Source organism: Narcine bancroftii, chromosome 8, assembly GCF_036971445.1.
Source record: "Narcine bancroftii isolate sNarBan1 chromosome 8, sNarBan1.hap1, whole genome shotgun sequence".
Classification (NCBI taxonomy): Eukaryota; Metazoa; Chordata; class Chondrichthyes; order Torpediniformes; family Narcinidae; genus Narcine; species Narcine bancroftii.
This window is the reverse complement of record NC_091476.1, coordinates 3,121,631-3,143,081: the sequence shown is the minus strand read 5'-3', so window position 1 is coordinate 3,143,081 and position 21,451 is coordinate 3,121,631. Positions and strand designations below refer to the sequence as shown.

The following is a 21,451-nucleotide window of genomic DNA, read 5'->3' as shown; positions in this document are numbered from 1 at the left end:
CTGACTGTTCAGATACCTATCAATCTCTACCTTAAATACACCCAACAACTTGGCCTCCCACAGCAATCTTCAGCAGAAAATTTCAGATGATCACCACTCTCTGGCTAAAGAAATTCCTCCACATCTCTGTTTAAAATGGGCAGCCTTTAATCCTGAAGTTGTGCCCTCTTGTCCTGGATTCCCCCACCATGGGAAACACTTTGCCACAATCTACTCTGTCCAAGCCTTTCAACATTCAATCTTCTGAACTCCAAGGAGTCCAGTCCAAGAACCGTCAAATGTTCTTCATATGCCCATCCTTTTCCAAGAATCATTCTTGTGAATCTTTTCTTGACATTCTTTCCAATGCCAGCACATCCTTTCTTAAATAAGGAGACCCACACTCCGTGAGCCTCACTGTATTTTAAGCTACTCTATTCAAAAACTAGTTTCACTCTGAAAGGCATATCTCCACCAACCATACTCCATCCCAAATTCTCACCGATCCGCCCATCCCAACCAGCAGCCAGATCATCGGAGTCTGAGGCTGTGCTGAAATTCACCAGCCATAATGACCCTGTGTTCACTGCGGGGCTTGCTCATAACTTTGTCCCAGAGACATCCGCCCAAGCTCTGACACTTGCTGCCTGAAGGGGCTGGTGATCTGGCAACAGAGCAGCAAGGAAGGTTCCATTGTTAATTTTATAGTCAGGGAGCAAAAGTGCAAAGTGGCTGAAGCTAGAGAAGACCGGGGCAGTGTGGATTCATGTTTGGGGCTGGGCCCAAAATGTGACTGGACTGGCAGTGGGACCGGAATGGGGATTAGAATGGACTGAGAGGGTACTAAACTGAGGGACACAGGACGGAGGGGGGGGGGACTGGACTGAAGGAAGGGACAGGATTGGGGGGGGGAAATGGACTGAGGGAGTCTGAGGGGTGACTGGACAGGGGTGACTGGACAGGGGTGACTGGACAGGGGTGACTGGACAGGGGTGACTGGACAGGGGTGACTGGACAGGGGTGACTGGACAGGGGTGACTGGACAGGGGTGACTGGACAGGGGTGACTGGACAGGGGTGACTGGACAGGGGTGACTGGACAGGGGTGACTGGACAGGGGTGACTGGACAGGGGTGACTGGACAGGGGTGACTGGACAGGGGTGACTGGACAGGGGTGACTGGACAGGGGTGACTGGACAGGGGTGACTGGACAGGGGTGACTGGACAGGGGTGACTGGACAGGGGTGACTGGACAGGGGTGACTGGACAGGGGTGACTGGACAGGGGTGACTGGACAGGGGTGACTGGACAGGGGTGACTGGACAGGGGTGACTGGACAGGGGTGACTGGACAGGGGTGACTGGACAGGGGTGACTGGACAGGGGTGACTGGACAGGGGTGACTGGACAGGGGTGACTGGACAGGGGTGACTGGACAGGGGTGACTGGACAGGGGTGACTGGACAGGGGTGACTGGACAGGGGTGACTGGACAGGGGTGACTGGACAGGGGTGACTGGACAGGGGTGACTGGACAGGGGTGACTGGACAGGGGTGACTGGACAGGGGTGACTGGACAGGGGTGACTGGACAGGGGTGACTGGACAGGGGTGACTGGACAGGGGTGACTGGACAGGGGTGACTGGACAGGGGTGACTGGACAGGGGTGACTGGACAGGGGTGACTGGACAGGGGTGACTGGACAGGGGTGACTGGACAGGGGGTCTGAGGGGGTCAAGACTGAGGAGTCTGGAACACGTGGCTGGTTTTGGGGTGAGAGACAAATAAGTAAAGGTCACCTGTGGGCATAACTGTGAAGGAGAGTGGATTTGGATTCAGGGTGGGTGTGGATCAGGGGAGGCGAATGACTGTATTGGAATTGTTAGTGAGGGTCAAACTGAGCAGTACCTCTTCCTTAATCTCCACATTGTCCAGCACACAGGCCCGTTATATTCCGACCTCACCCTGACGAAGGTCCTTTTCTCCTGTCGAAAAGTATTCATTTAGTACCTCCCCAACCTCCTCGGCCTCCAGGCATTTGTGGCCCCATCTTCATTCTCATCATTCTTCTGTTCTTCACATACGCATAGAACACTATGGGGTTCTCCTAAAGCCTCCTCATACCCCCTTTGAGCTCTCCTAAGTCCTTTCTTAAGCTCCTTCCTGGCTACCATATATTGGAACAAAGTGAAATGTGTGTTCGTGATCTGTTTACATATGTCAGACATAGTTGTATGCATCACAGGAAGTACCACAATGTATTTGGTCATGCACTGATTAGGTACCTGTGTATTTTGCGGGCATCCAACGAGGGCAGAAACACCTGGATAGGAGTTTTCGTACATGTGCTGGTAATTTTTCGAATGTCATTAGATATGGGGATAGTGCCGGAGGATTGGCGCATTGCGCATGTGGTTCCGTTATTTAAAAAGGGTTCAAGGAGGAAGCCTGGCAACTATCGGCCTGTAAGTTTGACGTCTGTGGTAGGTAAATTAATGGAGAAAATTCTTAGAGATAGTACTTATAAACATCTGGATAGACAGGGTCTGATCAGGAGCACTCAACATGGATTTGTGGGAGGAAGGTCATGTTTGACCAATCTGATTGAATTTTTTGAAGAGGTGACTAGGAATGTGGATGAGGGTAGCGCAGTGGACGTTGTCTATATGGACTTCAGTAAGGCCTTCGATAAGGTACCACATGGAACGTTAGTTAGGAAGGTGCAGTCTTTAGGTATAAATTTTGAGATAGTCAAATGGATTGAACATTGGCTGAAAGGGAGAGGCCAGAGAGTGGTAGTGGATAATTGTCTGTCAGGTTGGAGGCCGGTGACCAGTGGTGTGCCTCAAGGATCTGTATTGGGCCCATTGTTGTTCGTTATATACATTAATGATCTAGATGATGGGGTGGTGAATTGGATTAGTAAATATGCAGACGATACTAAGATAGGTGGAATAGTGGATAATGAAGAAGGTTTTCTAGGATTGCAGAGGGATTTGGGCTGCTTAGAAAAGTGGACTGAAAAATGGCAGATGGAATTTAATGCTGATAAGTGTGAGGTGCTTCATTTTGGTAAGAAGAATCAGAACAGGACATACATGGTAAATGGGAGAGCATTGAGGAATACAGAAGAGCAGAAAGATTTAGGAGTGACGGTACATCGTTCCCTGAAGGTAGAAACTCACGTGAATAGGGTGGTGACGAAGACTTTTAGTATGCTGGCCTTTATCAATCATTGCATGGAATATAGGAGTTGGGAGGTGATGTTGAGATTGTATAAGACGTTGGTGTGGCCTAATTTGGAGTTCTGTGTGCAGTTCTGGTCGCCTAATTATAGGAAGGATATAAACAGAGTGGAGAGAGTGCAGAGAAGGTTTACCAGAATGTTGCCTGGGTTTAAGCATCTGGAGTATGGGGAGAGATTGGACAGATTGGGTCTTTATTCTTTGGAGCGTAGAAGGTTGAGAGGGGATTTGATAGAAGTATTTAAGATTATGAAAGGGATAGACAGAGTGGATGTGGATAGACTATTTCCGTTAAGAGGAGGAAAGATTAAAACAAGAGGACATGAGTTAAGAATTAAGGGGCAGAGGTTTAGAGGTAACATGAGGGGGAACTTCTTTACTCAGAGAGTGGTAGCTGTGTGGAATGATCTTCCGGGAGAAATAGTGGCGGCGGAGTCAATTGTATTATTTAAGAAAAGGTTGGACAGGTATATGGATGAGAGGAAGATGGAGGGTTATGGGCATTGTGCAGGGAGGTGGGATTAGAAAGGGGTGTTTGGTTCGGTGCGGACTAGAAGGGCCTAATGGCCTGTTTCCGTGCTGTAATTGTTATGTTATGTTATGTTAAGATTGCAGGATGCCCTATGATTATAAGTTTAATCTATATCTGGCATTGCCCAAGTAAATGATACCCAAGACAGTTTGATCAGCTACCTAAACTGATTTTGTTTCCGTCATTTTGGCTTTGCATTGATCTAAAGGAATTTCTGCTTCTGGGATTCATTGCTGTGTGTATAGTGCAAATTCAAGTCAGTGGGAAGATTTTCATGACAAGACTGCAACTCACATCTGCTTTGTCAGCCTTTTTCAGCAATATGCTCATTGCAAGGTAAGAATAATGACAAGGCCCTTGCTCACTAGCCATTCCAGTGCCTATCTTTATGGAAGGGTTCGCCACAGGTGAAACTTCAAGTGCTGCTTTGTATAGGCAAAAGCATTTGGCAAAGGTAATGGTTTTCTCAGGAGAAACATTTCAGTCAGCAAGACTCCCAGAGTTTATCTTATCCCCACAGAAGCCACAATGAGATGCAAGTTAAACACAACCTGCTGGAGGAACTCAGTGAGTCCTAACCCTAATGTGGATCGACCTTTCAATTCAAAGCCCTTTATCGGGACTGACAATTCGTTCTCTCCCACTGACGCTGGTTGACCTGCTGAGTTCCTCCAGCAAAGTGTGTTTAGCATCAGTTTCCAGCATCTGCAGTCTTCTGTTTGTCTGTAAGTGATTTTAGATTGAGTTTTACGAAATAAATACTTGACCCTGGACCCAGGTAGGAAGAAAAAAAATCTCCTCCTCTCCCTACCCCATTAAATAAACGCATAAATAATACCCGATTTCATCTGTGGTATTTTTGTGAGAATACATATTCATGTACATGATTATTTTAAATGATAATTCTTGTTGCATTGTTGCTAATCCCTGTAGTAATATCTATCAAAGCACTGGATCATGAAAATTTGTCACAGTCAGTTAATCAGCCTGAATGATTTTAGCTTGTAGCATTCCCAACTAAAGCTAGTTTTTATCCTCCCTTGCCAACATTAGCTCTTTTAAAGAAACAGTTCAGTGATTGTGTGCTTTAAATGTGATACCACTCTGCTGCATTCTATTTATTATTTTGTAAATTCGTTCAAATAAACCCAATCCCGAACCACTGGCATCAACACATGCGCGCTCTGATGACCCCTGCATGTCTTTGTCTGCACACTGTCTCGATCCTATCTAACCCTCAGGCATGTGTGCATTTTCTGAGCTTTAATAATTACATAGTCTAAAGGCTTGAGGATAGCCATGGTCCCTTGATCTTTCTGCTAAACCTGAAGAGTGAATCAAGGATGTCAGTAAAACATGGATCAAACAAGTGTCTAGTTTGTTAGTTTTGCAGTCAGTGTGGAGAGCTCTCTTTAGCATTAGAATAATTTATCTTTAGTTTGCATACCTTATTTTATAACTGGGGAAGGTTTGAAATTTAAATTTAAATTTAGACATTCAGCACGGTAATGGGCCATTTTGACCCATGAATCCGTCTCCCAATTTACACCCCATTAACCTACACTCCTGGTACACTCTGAATGGTGGAAGGAAACCGGAGTCCCTGGGGAAAACCCATGTAGACATGGGGAGAACATACAAACTCCTTACAGACAGTGTGGGATTCAAAACCCGGTCCGGTCCTGATCGCTAGCGCCGTAAAGGCGATCGCTAACTGCTACACTAACCATGCTGTTAAAAAAAGGTTTGCTTTAAATGTTTAATTTTTTTTAGGGAGATTGGCAGTTTTGACAACTTGTGCCAATATAAATCAATCACAGTTATGGACTTGCCATACCTGAAGGAACTGCTGTACCTCGGAGTTTTCTGCATAAACATACACATACAGTTTGGGGCCAAACAGACTTGCCACAGTTGAGAACATATGCTAGATGGTTGGCTGGGTACGTGGAGAACAAGGTTTCCTGCTGATACAATGACTATTTTGTGGTATTTCTGGGCCAAAGATCTTTACTGTTCTTATTAATACAACAAATAGTGTGTCTTTTTTTCTAAGAACGTTGATTTGACTACAGCCTGGAGCCTATGAGTTGGAGTGCAGGGTAGGAGCAGCAGAATAAATTCATTGACAACTTTCACCGGATTGGAATTGGATAGTATACTTGAAAAAGAAATATCTAACATGCAAAAGAGCAAGGGGTTGTATCCAGCTAGGGTCATCTTTCAAAGAGCTGGAGCAGATGAATAGCCTCTATTATTCCATCACTTCTGAAGAGAAGCATGTGTCTTGAACAGTACAAGGTACAGCAAGGACACAGAATGTCGGTAGGAGGTAAGTAATTTGATAATCGGACAGGTCCTGCTGGATTGTCTGATGTAAAAGGACACATGCGACCCCCAGTAAGATACATCATTCCTGTTCAGGCTGACAGATGCCCTCACAAAATGAAATCTTAACGTCCTCCCATGGGATATAACGAGACATGGAACACTGAGCTGCTTTGGCTGATCTTACTATGAATTCCAATGGCTTGGAGCCCATCATCAATCACAGCTCTTTGGAAACAAACTATGTACCCTCCTTCCAGCTCTGAGGTGTTGGGGAGGAATTGGGTGGAGTTAAGGGATGGGATAACATAAAAGGAAGGTGAAAAGAGAGCACTTAACCTCACAACTAAGTGCAACGAACAAAATAATGATTGTGCTATTAGATCTTACTGTGTAGTTAATATATTTGTCATTACTTGGTGTGTTTCAGAAACCATTAGCTCCTCCGAATAATTGGATTTGGGTGATAAATATAGTATTGGCTTATAATTAACTCTTTGGAAATTAAATAGCAGGTAGATGATTGTTTGATTCTTGAGGACATTCATGGGTTTTAATTAAATGCTGAGAAGAATATAATGGAATAATGAAAATTAAATAAATATATTTACACAGCGATAATGTCATTCATTAACTACATTAATTCCTTTAAATTCTGTTTGAGAAGATTGATAGTATTCTTGTCCATTCCTTTCTATTTTATTTTTAATTTTGAAATACAGTGCAGTAACAGGCCCCGCTGGCCCATGAGCCCGCACCACCCAATGAACCCATTAACCCATTTAGGTTTATATCTTTGGAATGTGGGAAGAAACCAGAGCAAACCCACACAAAGACTCCTTAAAGACAGCAGTGGACTTGACCCTGGGTCGCTGGTGCTGTAATAGTCTCATCCTAATGGTGCTGCACTTAACCAACATTTTGTGGGCTCAATTTTAATACTTAAGAAAAATTTGGACGGATACATGGATGGGAGAGGTATGGAGGGCTATGGACTGGGAGCAAGTCAGTAGGTCAAGGCAGAAAAATGGTTTGGCACAGACTAGAGGGGCCCTGTTTCTGGGCTGTAATATTCTATGGTTGTATAGATGCAGTGGTAAAGAGAGAGGACATATCCTGAAAAGATTCATAGTTTGTTACGGCTCTTTGCTTTGGCAAAGCATCAGGCAGGTGTGGGATAACTTATGCCACATTAGCTGCATCCGTTCTTAATGAAGGGTGCATTGGTTTACTGTATAACCTTCTGTAACCTGTAGGCTAACACATTAAATTACTGAGGCACATTACTGGACGGCTGACGTCGATGAAAAACATCTGCACAACCACACAGTCAATTCAATGCAATGCTTTGCAATACAGCAATGCCATGAATGCAAACAAAAGCAGCAGTATGTGGCAATGCATTATCATATCGTGTTGTCAATAATTCAGAATCCTTAGCATGAGAGATTTCTAATAGATTTACTCAATATATATTTGTGTAATGTTTTGTTAAAAGCTAAGATTTTCTGTTGTTTATAATGTTGACATACAGACATTCTAAAATAAAGTCCATGCAATTTAAATTCAAATTACCTACATGTAAGCATTTTGAAGTGCTAAATTAATGTGCCAGAATAATCCACTAAATCTATTTGGATTATCCTAGTGAAGGGCACTCATCCATGTCTGATTATATTTGATCCACTGTAACGATAAGCCAACATCAATTCAAATTGACATATCTAGCACATGTAAACACAGCCATTTAAAATGTATTCATCAATTTGAACAAAATTTTGCTGCAACATTAATGTAATGCATGAATTCTAAACCAGGCACACTGTTAATCAGAACTCTCTTCATTGCAAAAGAGATTCTAATTATACAATTTGTTTACCTGTGCTCACAATTTTACTGCCTCATTCAAACTTTTTGACTGATAAATATAATAAAATAGTAGAGAGAGATCCCTGCCTTTGATAGGCAGTTTAGCTCCTTGTTGTTTTGCATCTGCAATGGAGGAACATTTACTCAGAATATTTTTGAAAGTTTAGACTCCTGTAAGTTCTTCATCTCCTAGAACCTGTCAGTGAATAATACGTCTGTAATTGCCCTTGGATGATAAATATTAACACTTATCACCCAAACCAATTAAAGGTAACGGTTCCATTATTGTCACATAATTGCTACATTTAGAATGTAACATACATGAAATTCTTTAGCAGCTAATGATTTCCAAGGCTTGTCACCTTGGCTGAAAATTTAGGAAATTTTGATGAGGTGACAGATTCCTAGGGAGTACTATGTGGTAATCGCTCATTTTGTTTTAACTCCAGTTTTACTCCTAATTGCTGCCTGATACTGGGAGCACAGCAGTGGAAAGCCGACAGTCATTTTGAAAATTCAATGTTATTCCATATTCTGTGGTCCACCTCCTGTTTCAGGCCAGTGCCTGGAAGGGAAAAGGCTATTTTAGCACAGGAAGGGTGCGGAAAGGTCAGCATGTGGAGAAAACCATTAGTAAAAACGGGTGCTCCTGAGTCACGTCACTTTGGAAATGAGGCCCACATGATATACAGCAGAAAACTGCCCGCATCACATCTGATTTTACCAGGGAAGTTGCTGAAGTGAGATTTGAGCTAATGGGGTCTCCTGGGGAGTTTTCAGCAAATGTTTGCAGCAATCATGTAAATAAAGAAAATGGTGGTACTTAAATCTACCCATTTGATGCTGCTGTAGCCTCCTCTGTATCAACACAGTCAGTCAAAGATACAGGGCCCTCCATAATGTTTGACACAAAGGCACATTTTTCCTTTATTTTCCCTTGTGATCCACAGTTTAAAATTTGTAACCAAACAATTCAAGTGATTAAAGTGCACATTCTTGATTTTATTCCAAGGTATTTGTATACATTATGGTTTGACAATGTAGAAATTACAGCACCTTTTTGCATTGTCTCCTCATTTGGGACAGAGCAATGGTATGTATAGAAAAGTAGTCATAACCATATAACAATTACAGCTTAGAAACAGGCCATTACGGCTCTTAGTCTGTGGTGAAACTCTTACACTCTCCTAGTCCCACTGACCTGCCCTCTGCCTCCATATTCTTTCCATCCATAGAGCTATCCAATTTTTTCTTAAAAGATAATATTGTACCTGCCTCCACTACTTCCACTGGAAGCTCGTTCCACACAGACACTGCTCTCTGAGTAAAGAAACTCCCTCTTATGTTACACCGAAACTTTTGCCCCCTAACACTCAGCTCGTGTCCTCCAGTTTGTTGCATGTCCCTTGCAGGTGCTGAGCATCTCCTCTGGTGATCCTCTGTCAGCCTCTACTGCAGCCATCTTCAGCTCCTGCTGGTTTCGGCAGTTGGTCCTCTGAAGATTTCTCTTCAGGATATGGAAGGCCTGCTCAGTTGGATTTAGATTAGATGACTGACTTGGCCCTTCAAGAATAATGCTGTTTTTAGCTTTGAAAATCACCTTTGTTGCTTTAGCAGAATGTTTGGGATCATTTTTCTTGCTGTAGGATGAAGCACCATCCAATGAGTTTGGAAGCATTTGCTTGAACTTGACCAGATATTTCTGTACATCACAGAGTTAATTTTGCTACTGCCATTAAATTGCATTATCAGTGAAAAGATAAGTGCGTCAGTACGTGTGGCAGCCGTACATGCCCAGGCCACAACACCCCCACTACCATGTTTCACAGATGAGGTGGTATGCTTTGAGTCTTGAGCAGTTCCTTTACGCCTCCAGACTTTGCTCTTGTCATCACTCTGATACAGGTTAATCTTCTCCAGAATTCTGCAGGCTCTTTTAAATACTTCTTGGCAAAATGTAATCTGGCCATCCTGTTTCTGTGGCTAACTAGTGGTTTGGATCTTGCAGTGTAGCCTCTGTATTTCTGTTCATGGAATCTTCTGTAGACAGTAGTCATTGACACATCCACACCTGCCTCCTGAATAGTGTTCCTGATCTGTCGGACAGATGTCTGGAGATTTTTCTTCATTATGATGAGAATTCTTCTGTCATCAGTAGTGGAGTCTTCCTTGACCTAATGATGTCCCAAACAATTGATTTTGATAATCCTAAGGTTTGGATGATGTCTGTTATTATTTTATTCTTGATTTTCACCTCCTAATGGGTTATTTGATTTTTATTGGCACAGCTCTGATCGTCATATTGAAAAATGGCAACACAGATTCCAAAGGTGATCACAAGCTTAGAAGCAAGCCTAGCTCTCTTATAAAGCAATTTAACATACCCGAGTACTCACAAATACCAGTGACACCAAATATCCCAAACATTATGGTGCCCTGAAATGGGCGAACTATGTATAAAAGGTGCAGTAATTTCTACAAGGCCAAACAATAGGTATACAAATAACATTGAATAAAATCTCAAATGTGTACTTTAGTCACATGTGAATTGTTTGATTACAAATTTAAAACTGTGGAGCACAGGGGCAAATAAAGGAAAAAAAGTGTCTGTCACAAATATTATGGAGACCACTGTATCTGCAGAACAAATATTCTAAAGCTGCACACTTGAACTAATGTTTAATTTTCTTGTCTGAAAACACTAAATAAATATTTTTATTGCAAATATTCTAAGTTATTTGAAAATATACATATTGTCCTACTGCCATACAGATCTTAAACACAAAGGGCTTGCATTTTACAGATCGTACATTGCACATGGAACATTACAGCACAATACTGGCCCGTCAGCCCACAGCATTGGCCCAACCTATGTACACCTACCCCCAAAAAATGAAACCCTCCTCTCCTTGTATCCCTCTATTTTTTTTCATCCATGTGCCTCAGAGTCTCTTAAGTGCCATTAATGTTTCAGCCTCCCCCATTACTCCTGGCAAGGCATTCCAGGCACCATCAGCTTGTGTGTGTTTATATTAAAAAAACACTTATTCATGATGTCTCCCTAAACTTTCTTCCCTTCACTTTGTACAGTTGTCCTCTGGTGTTTGCTGCTCCCACCTCCGAAAAAGGTGCTGTCTATCTACCTTAACTATGCCTCTCAGAACCTTGTCTACCTCTATCAAGTCTCCTCTCATCCTTCTTCATTCCAAAGTGAAAAATCCCAGCTCTATTAACCTTGTCTCATAAGACTTGTTTCCCAATCCAGGCAACCTCTTGGTAAATCTCCTCTGTATCCTATTCATAGCTTCCACATACTTCCAGTAATGAGGTGACCAGAACTGAACACAATACTCAAAGTGTGGTCTCACCAGAGATTTGTAGAGTTGCAACATGACTTTTTGACTCTTGAACTCAATCCCCTGACTAATGAAACCCAACATCCTATTGGCCTTCTTAACTTCCGATCAACCTGGTGGCAACCTTGAGAGATGTATAGATTTAGACCCCAAGGATCCTCCGTTCTTCCACATGGTTAAGAATCTTGCCATTAACCATGTTTGACCTTCCAAAATGCATCACTTCCCATTTTGTTGATGGTTCATATCAACTTCCCATCTCCTTATTTCACACAATAGCAACAATTTGAGGTTCTAATTAAGGATGCTGAAGGAAGTAAAACTTTTACTTCTCATTTTACATCTCCCATGGTTGATAAATATTGTTCATGTTTATTGTTATGATCTACTGGTGTGTTGGAACAAGGGGCTTCCTGATGGTCCATATATGACAAACCTGGTGACTCTAGATGGAGAACCTCTCATCTAGAGGTTCTCTGGTGTTTGTGATGCATGCAAAGGATTTGGTCAAAAATGTAGATGGGCTGATTAGTAAGTTGGCAAATTATCTAAAACATAATGGAGAGGTGCAGTTAGTAAATGTCAAAAATACCAAGGATACAGAAGTATATAGATCAACAGGAAATATGGGCAGAGAAATGGAAAACACAATTTAATCTTTGGGATGCCCAAATGCAAGGATTTGAGGTAGATGGCAGGTTGGTAATTACTGATGTAAAGAGGGAGCTTGGGGTACAAGTCCATAACTCCCTGAATGTAACAACACAAGTTGATTGGGGAGTGATGGTGTGGGACAAGCTTGCCATCATTGTTTAAAAGTTGGGAAGTCATGTTAGAGCTGTATAAAATTTTTGTTGGATCATATTTGGAGTATTTTGTGGTGTTCTGGTTGCCGCATTACAGGAAGGATGTGGGAACTTTGTGGGAGATAGTGCAGAAGAGGTGCACGAGGACATTGCCTAGATTGGAGAGGATCAGCTAAAGGAATGGTTGGACACACATTGCATTGTTTTTCTCTGGAGTGCTGCAGGTTGAGGGGTGACCATGAGAGGTAGAGGAAGAGTAGGTAGGCAGAGTCTTTTTCCCAGCATGAAAATGTCAAATTCTAGAGGACAGGTTTAAGGTGGGGCAGAATTTAAAGGAGATATGCATGGGAAGAGAGTGTTGTGTCTGGATTATGCTGCCTGGGGTAGTGGCAGAAACAGACATGAGCGTTTACGTAAGGAATGCAGGAATATAGATCATGTGCAAGTAGATTGGCTTGGTTTAATTTGGTGTCATGGTTGGCATAGACACTGTGGGCCAAAGGGCCTGTTCTCGTGCTGTGCTGATTGATATTGCATGCTCTATGAAGAGGTAAGACGGAGTTCTCTGGCTAAGCTTTCAATCAACGTGTTTCAATTTTCCTGCGGTGTTTCATTCATCTAGAAGACTGAACAATAACACCTTGCTTTTAATGTGGTAGTGTCCAAGATGCATGATCCTGAAGCCATGTGTTCCAGGTCTCCCAGTCAGGCAATACAAAGAAATTGCTTTTGTGATTGGGGCATCAGAAGATCTATTAGCATTTTGTCTGTGGATGTTGACAGAAGGCCTCTTCATCTCATCTGTAGCATTATACTACAAAACCAATGATTCTAGCTGGCGCACTGCATTTCCTCAGCCTCATTGCAAGCAGCAAATTTGAATACCCCAAGTGGGTAAATCTGGGCCACATCAGACTTCAACCTTGCCAACTTTCCCCCCAGACTTCAACTCATCCAAAGGACATTCATTTCATTGCCATCCATCCCCTCCAACCTTCAATCACTCTCTTGCTCAAAAAGGACTGTCGTTGCTTTCTGCCCAGACCGGCTTGAAGTTATCATCTTGTCACTTATCCCTCTGTTTCTCAGGCACTGATCATTTAGCCTGATAATTTATTCTATCATAATCAACCAATCATTTATCCCCTCCACTCCTGCCTTTCCAATCTAGTTTCTGTCAATTTGTTAACATTCTCAGGCCACCCCCCCACGCCCCCTCCCGCCCCCCCCCCTCCCCACACACACACACACACACACACCATTTTAATGTCTTTTCTGGACTTCCTCCTTGTTACCCTTTCCTTCCTCTGGATGCTTCTACCCTCCCACCTACATCTACCTAGGACCTCCTTCCTGTGAGTCTGTGCTCCTGCCCTTTCCTCCCCCCTTTACTCTCCCCCACCCTTCTCCCCACTGTTTTATTCAGGCATCTGCCTGCTTTTGCTTATACCTGACCTGAGAAGATGGTCACCCTTTCCTTCCTCTGGATGCTGTGTGACCTGCTGAGTTTTTCCAGCATGTTTGGGCATTGCACTCTCCTTGCGCTGGATGCGAAGTCCACCAGTCACCTGCAAAGGTTTTGTCCAAATGTAAGTAATGGTAAAAGAAACGAGCCTTGAATGCTTGGAGCAAATTTATGAACACCGAATGACCAGGAATAGAAGCTGAGAAAACTGCATTATTCTCACAACTTCTTCATTGCTTCACACTTCATAAATCATACTGCTGAAATATTAATTATGCAGTGCCTGACACTGCCGTGCCTGCTTTAGCCAATAACTGGCTAATATGTAAGCTGACTAAAGATATTAAACTAGACTGGGACTTGCAGTAATCATCTGGATACCTATTATTTTGTTTTGCAGTAAAACTAATGAGCATTCTCCACCTCCAGGCAGTTCGTCACTTTGTAGGCAGACTTAACCCAGAAGCTGCGGTCTGTAGATCAGCCTCACACTGACCTCTGGGCACTAACTGTTTGAACAGAAACCCCACCAGAGGCACCATCAAACCCTCAAGTTCAGCCAACACACTCTGCTTAATATATTTGTGGTTCTGAAGACATTAAGTGAAATGCATGTCCTTTTTAATCTTGCAAATTGTTTGAACAACATATGGATTTCTTTCATGTCACCTACTTAAATCAAAGATGATAGGATGGAATTTGTGCCATCGTATGGTCAGAGATAGAAAATATTCATTGCCCCCAACTATTTCCAAAATAATTTTTAAAATGATGGAAACAATTAGAGGCCATGGTCACAGAGGTACTTAAAATTCAACAGGAATGTGAATAATTTTGTTCTGAATCCTGATGTGGAACACTGGAATTCGGGGAGCTGCAAGATTTTGTCCAAATTTAGTATCCACATCTCAACAGCTGGCTTTGGTATCCCGAAACTTGGACATTGCATTCAAAGCAAATTAATCTTTAAGGCTGAAATTTAAAGATAAACTAATTGCTGGGGACTTACTGTTTTAAAGTAAGCAGTGAAGGTCTCATAATCGTGGTTTATGAGGTAAAGCACGATGTTTATTTAATGATAATGAGCACTGTTTATTAACAGTTTTGTTACCTCAGGTACCAGGTCAGACATTACCACAAGAACACAGCCAAAGTGAACTGAGTTACAGGGAAAGGTTAAAGAGGTTAGGACTTTATCAGAATCAGAATCATTAATATTGTCGTGAACAAGTCACGAAATTCAGTGGTTTTGCAGCAGCCTCAAAGTGTAAATTTTTATATTATAACCACCTTACAACATGACTATATTAAAAATAAAAATAATAGTGGATGAAAAGTCTTTGGTTCATTGATCATTCAGGAATCTGATGGCAGTGGGGGAGAAGCTGTCTTTGTGCCGTTGAGTGCCTGTCTTTAGGCTCCTGTACCTTTTCCCCCACTGGGAGCAGAGTGAAGAGGGCATGGCCTGGGGGTCCTTGAAGATAGAGGCTGCTTTTTTAAGACACCGCCTCATATAGATGTCCTTAAAGGAGTGAGGTCTGGTGCCTGTGATGTTGGAGGCTGAGTTAACAACCCTCTGAAGATTATTCTTGTCCTGAGAGTTGGCGCCTCCATACCAGGCAGTGAAGCAACCAGCCAGAATGCTCTCCACGGTGTTGCTGATGTTGAGTGTAAGGTTGTTGTCGTTACACCATTCAACGAGCTGATCGATCTCCCTCCTGTACGCTTCCTTATTGCCATTTGTGATTCTGCCGACAACTGTGGTGTCATTGGCAAACTTGTAGATGGCATTGGAATTGTGTCTGGCCACACAATTGTGGGTGTATAACGAGTAGAGCAGTAGGGTAAGCATGCATCATTGAGCTGCATCAACATCTGGAGATGTTACCGATCCTTACTGACTGTGGTCTTCCAATGAGAAAATCAAGATCTAGTTGCAGAGGCGGTATAGAGGTCTTGAGTTTGTAGCTTCTTGATCAACACTGCTCTGGACCCAATTGTAACTGAAATATTTTGCTTGAGCAAAATTGCCATTGGCCCATTTCCTTTGGAGTTATAAAACCATGCACATAATGAGTCAATGAGGTACAATTAAAACAGTGATTTTCAAACTTTTTCTTCCCACCCACATACCACCTTAAGCAATCCCTTACTAATAACAGAGCACCTATGGTATAGGGATTACTTAAAGTGATATGTGGGTGGAAAGAAAAAGTTCTAAAACCACTGGTTTAGAGGGATATAGGAAAATGCAGACTGGTGGGACTAGTGTGGGTTGGACATTTTGGTTAGTATAGGAAAGTTGGGCTGAAGGACCTATTTCCACACTTTGAGTCTGAATGTGAAAGTGGAAGCTATCTTCAGGGGTGAGCAGGTTGCCAAAGTTTCTGACAGCTTGAGAAGACAGTCAAGTAAGCTGATGGAAATCAGGCCAATGCATAAAAATTGCTTTCAACGGGTCCTGTGTTCTTGCCAGTTGTTGCTGGTGGGGTCTCTGAGTTATGTCCTCTGAGGAGAGAAGGTGGAGAGATTTGACATATAAGTGAATGAGCTCATTAAGCAAAGGGAACAACTCTAATAATTTGGGCAAATTAAAAGTAGGGAAAAGCCTGATCATTTAGACTGTAATGATCTGGTCTACAGGTTACAGAGTCAATCAAGACAGATTGTATGGGCATCTGAGAGAGAATGAGACAGGGAAGAGAGCAAGGAATTGGCTGACTAGATTGTTCTATAAGTGTTGGGATTGACTTGATTGGCTGAATGGCCAGCTAAGGTGCTGTGACAATTTTATGATTATTTGAGCCCATCTTTTATTAATGGGTGTTTATAGATATGATGGTCTTGGATTGTCAGAGGAGAAAGTCTAAAGCATTCAGGTGATATCACAAAGGAGCAAGAGGCAGTTGGTGGGAAGGAAAGGGTCAATGACTCTGCCTGTGTGTGCAGGGCCATTGCTACTATTATGTCTTCTGTCTGGTCAGAATCAGGTCAGAGCAGGGGCTTGAAATTTGGCAACAGTGGAGTGACTATGAGGGAAGATGGAGAGTAACCAACAGAGTAACTCAAGCAAACCAGGCATACAGGGTGATATCAGACCCACACAATACCTTTTGGGGCTCTAACTAATGTCACTTCAGAACCATAGTCTGGGCACAAGCCACACTAGGCAGATAGATATAAAGGTGGATGGATTCTTTTAAATGTGTTTCTGCCTGTGTTGCAAGAATACCGAGTACTGAGTACAAATGTGAGTATGCAGGGGGAAGGATTTCCTAGGTGCTGGGCAACTGAGATGTTGTCTCTGAGCCTGCAGTGCCTGAGGCAATGGTCATGTGACAGGTCGAGTTGGCCAAAGGACCTACCCAGGTAGGAGGCAGAGAGAAGTGACCAGCTCATTGGTGGTGCGACCTTTTGGATTTGCGCTCACCAGAGGTGAGTTCCTGACTGTGGACAAATTGGAATGGGGTGCTACAGTTAAGTGGGGTCAGGAGTACTTCCAAGCTAAGTCCCACTTGTAATTTATCAATAGTGTGTTGTGAACAGCGTGTACAAAGCATATTTCTATCCGACCTGCCAACAGTCCTGCTAAACTTTGGCACAACAATGTCTCAAATTAGTAACCCTGAAGCCACTTAGAATTGAAAAACACATCACTGAGAGCCATTCACACAGAGCTGGTAAATTCAGACAAAATCATTGATACTTTGCCAAGAAATGTTCTGCTCAGATGGAGGAGCCCTATAAACTGCTAATAAAGCAATTAATTTGCTAATCATTTCTTTAACCTCAGTCCATTAAATCCGCTGATTTAACATTTTCCATACAAACTGGAAACAATGAACAAAACCATATATTTGACACAGTAGTGAATGGGGCACAGTGTGACCATGGAAAATGATGCCTCAGTTTGACTGATTATTGTACTATTGAGGTTCGAATGGTTTTATGGACAGTAGGAAGTTGACCGAGGATCTCGTGTCCTTTTTGTTGCTGTGATACTTTTCTGTCCCTGTGCATTTTTTTCACAATGTATTATGCTCGGACGAGAAATTTGCACAGAGCCGATAAACCAATTACACAATGATATGTTTTCATTTCTTTAATCCACAATTTTTCTTTCTCCAGTGGCTTCAAGTCTGTTTCCTATCGGGTGTAGGACATGCATACAACATTCGCAAACAGTGGACATGCACGATGTATTATGAAATGAAACATAAAGGGGCCTCTTTGAGACTATGCCAGTATGCATTCTATAGATGACACACGCTGTTGCCTAACGAAGCTGTTGGTGAGAGAGAATTAATGTTTTGGGCAGTGATTGCTATTGCACTGTTTTGTCTGGGAATGTGAAGGGAATATTGGAATAGCAAGGATGGAGTGGTGTTCCTGCTTTGTGCCCTTCACATAGTGGAAAGAATGTCAGGAGGTGAGTCCTTTGCTGCAGGATACCCAATCTCTGACCTGTTCTTTTGTTGCAACATTTGGTCCAGGATGTTGATGGAGGAGATATGGTGAAGGAACCTCAAAGACACATGTTTCTGGACAGCACACCATGACTGACAGTGCAGTTTCCATCCATTTTTTAAGTGGTCTCTCTGGCTCAAGGACCACCTGCTTCCTTGCCAAGTTTGTGGGCTCTGTGAGGTGGATGATGAAGTTTGTGTGGGAACTGCAAACTCTTCCACAGATGGAGCATGAGGTGCTTGTTGGAATGGGAAGGTGGGTAGTTTATGAGGTGGTCTACTTTTCTATCTTACATAGGCCTCCCAATGCACAGCCATGTTGCTCAAAACTACTTGAATGCTCCATATAAGAAAGTCTGCAGTCACTAGGGTCCAGTACAATACACAAATCTGCTGGGGAAACTCAGTAAGTCAAGCAAGGTGAAGAGCTTTCAATAGATGCTGATGGCCTGCTGAGTTTCTTTAACACCTTTGTGTATTGCACCTGAATGGTCCCTCTCCACCAAGGTACAGTGAAAAGGTTTGTTTTGCTTACCATTCATTAAAGCACTGTACATATGTCTAAAGTTAAATTGTCTCATTTTTATTTAGATATAAATCCTCTGTGACAAATGTAAAAATCGGTGATGCTTCTTTAGTTCACATGTTCCAGACTTGCCCTAGTTTAGAAAAAAGTTGGAACAATATCTTTCAAACATTATTGGTGATTCTCAAGTTCAAATTAGAACCTTTCCCTTTAATTGCTCTTTTCCGATCATTTCAAGATAATGATGTTTTACTCACTCCAACTCAAACCATATTTTATCTTTTACTTCACTGTTAGCCAGACGTGCAATTTTGATTAAATGGAAAGACCATACTCCCCCTACACATACACAATGGTTAAGTGATCTATGTCTTGTTCAAGTTTAGAAAGAGAAAAAGGTCAAATATTAACTTTCAAAAGATGTAGGGCCCATTTACAGACTATTATCATAACCAAAAGAATTTGGGTTGTTCTGAAGGTTTGGTGCAACACTGTCCAAATCCAGGTTGTTGTCACTTGATTCCTATGTGTCAACTTTTAACCTTGCTTAGTGGTAGGGGGTCTGAATTTTAAGGTTTTTTTCTTATCTTTTGAGTTGTACATTACCATATATAACTGTACTGTTCAATTTTGCATCAATAAAATATTTAAAAAAGAAAGCCCAGAAAGGGCAGAGCGAGTAGGTCAAAATCAATCTTGCTAATGAAGAGCTCATACAAGGATGATGGACTGAATCACATCCATCTATGTATCATTCCCAGATTTCATGATTCTATAACCAATTGATTAATCCAAAATGTAATGAGAGTTGGACCCCAAGGAATCAATTGAACTCTCTGAGTCCTTGGAGCGCAAAGTACTTAGGCAGTATTCCCAAGACAATGGCTTTTCTTTTCTCTCCCAATCTTGTTGTACCTATAAGAACCTTTGTGTTGATGGTAACGGGTGAGCAAACAATATAATAATGCACATGCTTTCCTTGATGACAGCAGCACAGTGGAGAGGTCTGTATTACCGGCACCATCCAGGTGTGCAACACCCAAAAGAAGCATTAGCATTCCAGGAGATCTGGAATGATACACCATCCCTGACCCCATAGGCTGTCAGCAGTTAAAAGAGGCAAAGGAGAGAAGAATCAAATGATTACTCACCTGTTGAATTTGTGTGATGACATCATTTATCACTGGAATTAATTGTGGTTCTTTCATTGGACGATGGTAAACCAGTATGATTGGCTCATGTTTAAGATCTAAGGGAAACAGGGATATTAACTTAGACTGGGGGTCTCCAAAGTGGTTGATATCGACCCCAGGGGATCGATAAATGCCAGATTGAAAATGGGGGGGGGGGTTCAATTTAAAATAGCACCTCCACACCACACCACCCCTCTCTCATCTGGGGGGGGGGGGGGAGAGAAGGTTTACCTGTCATGAAGCTTCATGCGTGACCATCAGGCTTCCCCCTCATCACAGTTGCGCCAGCTGGTTGCCATTGCCTGCGGATCTTGGGGTGCTGCATTGAACAGGTAAGTGCCCTTTCTGTCCCTTAATTTGTCCTTCATTTGGGGGGTGGAGGGCTATATGGAGGACATTAACATCCAGCTCGAGGCACTGGACAGAGGGCGCAAAAGCTGGACTGTCCAACGTAAAACTGGACATTTGGCCACATTTTTTCCACTCTCTTCCCCTGTCCAGCCCCCCAGCACCAGAATTCCATGCCTGAAGGTCAAGGAAGGAGCATGTAATCCCTGAAGGGGTCAATGGTCTAAATAAGCCATTGCTTTTAACACCTCACATTATACAAGTCCAGCCTGGCTTCAATGTTCTCCGCTCCAAGCCCTGAGAAACAGCCATGAGATACAGTTTGGGCTTCTGGAACAACGTGCACGATGGCATTTTCACTGTTGACCTGAATAGTAGTTTATTGTGAAATCTTGTTTGGCGCAAATTAGCAAATGCATTTGCTTGCAGATTGAAAGTGACCATTCTTCATGGCAAGTCACTGGCTGTGTCGTGGATTTGTGATGTCCCCAATGTAAGAAAGATGCTCAATAAAGGCAACCATGTTCTCTTCTTTCTTCCTAGGCCTGTTCTTGGTCGCCAGTTTTGATATCCAAGGTATCAACTTAGCCAATCATGAAACACACAGCAGGCTGCGACATTTCTCAAGTGCTGATCCCTTCCCACCGCAAAGACCAGTGTGAGGACATGAACCTTCCTTTCGCCTCCCAGTGACTCGTTCAGTTCTAATCCCTGTGGTGGTGCCACAGAACTTGCTGGCGATGGAACTTGCACCCAGCAGGGTCCATGGAGCAATGAGGTGCAGAAATAGTTGGCTCCCAATTGTCTGGTAGAAGCTGCGCAGAGACCCCAACAACGGGTTTTGTTCACCAATTCAGCGCAAATAACGCGGTTTGCCCCGCACGGCCTTTCCCTCACTCGTGTCGAGTGGGCCAGCAGGAGAAGCGTTCGGAGAGCTCGGGCCCCCGTGCTCTGGCCCCTCAGACATGGCGTGAAGCGCGGACCCTGCGGCGCTCACCCCGTCAACGCCTCCCCGACTGGCTCTTGCGGGTGCGCGGGCTTCTTGCACTGGAAGGACCTCTCGTTTGGAACGGCCGATCCAGAATGTTCTTCCCTTCGCCCACGTTGACCAGAGTGAACCTCTGACATTGCGCTGTCGGGGCCAAGTCCTCCGTTCCCGGCCTGACCCCGCCGTCTCCGCCACGTTCAGGTAAGCGAGACCACGGCCCCTTCCCCCCCGAACCACTGACACGATCTCGTTTCACACCTTTTAGAAGGATTCACTTCTCAGACCCCAACACTGTCAGCTCACCTACAATTTCCTGCCCTGCCCCCAAAACTTGGAAAATTAAACTAAAGCA

General features: G+C 43.2%; 2 long non-coding RNA genes across 3 annotated transcripts in view; both read right to left on the bottom strand.

Annotated features, from left to right (window-relative positions):
• The window catches only part of LOC138740250 (uncharacterized), a 77,855-nt gene that overhangs the window by 37,159 nt on the left and 19,245 nt on the right, over window positions 1-21,451 (bottom strand). For both annotated transcript variants that reach the window (XR_011342772.1, XR_011342773.1), the window contains exon 2: window positions 13,569-13,681. This is a non-coding gene — a long non-coding RNA (uncharacterized lncRNA). The remainder of the gene's footprint in view (window positions 1-13,568; window positions 13,682-21,451) is intronic.
• On the bottom strand, window positions 14,582-20,070 carry LOC138741644 (uncharacterized). Its single transcript, XR_011343629.1, has 3 exons — window positions 19,995-20,070; window positions 19,722-19,819; window positions 14,582-16,086 (listed from the first exon to the last, which is right to left on the bottom strand). It is a non-coding gene; the product is annotated as an uncharacterized lncRNA (long non-coding RNA).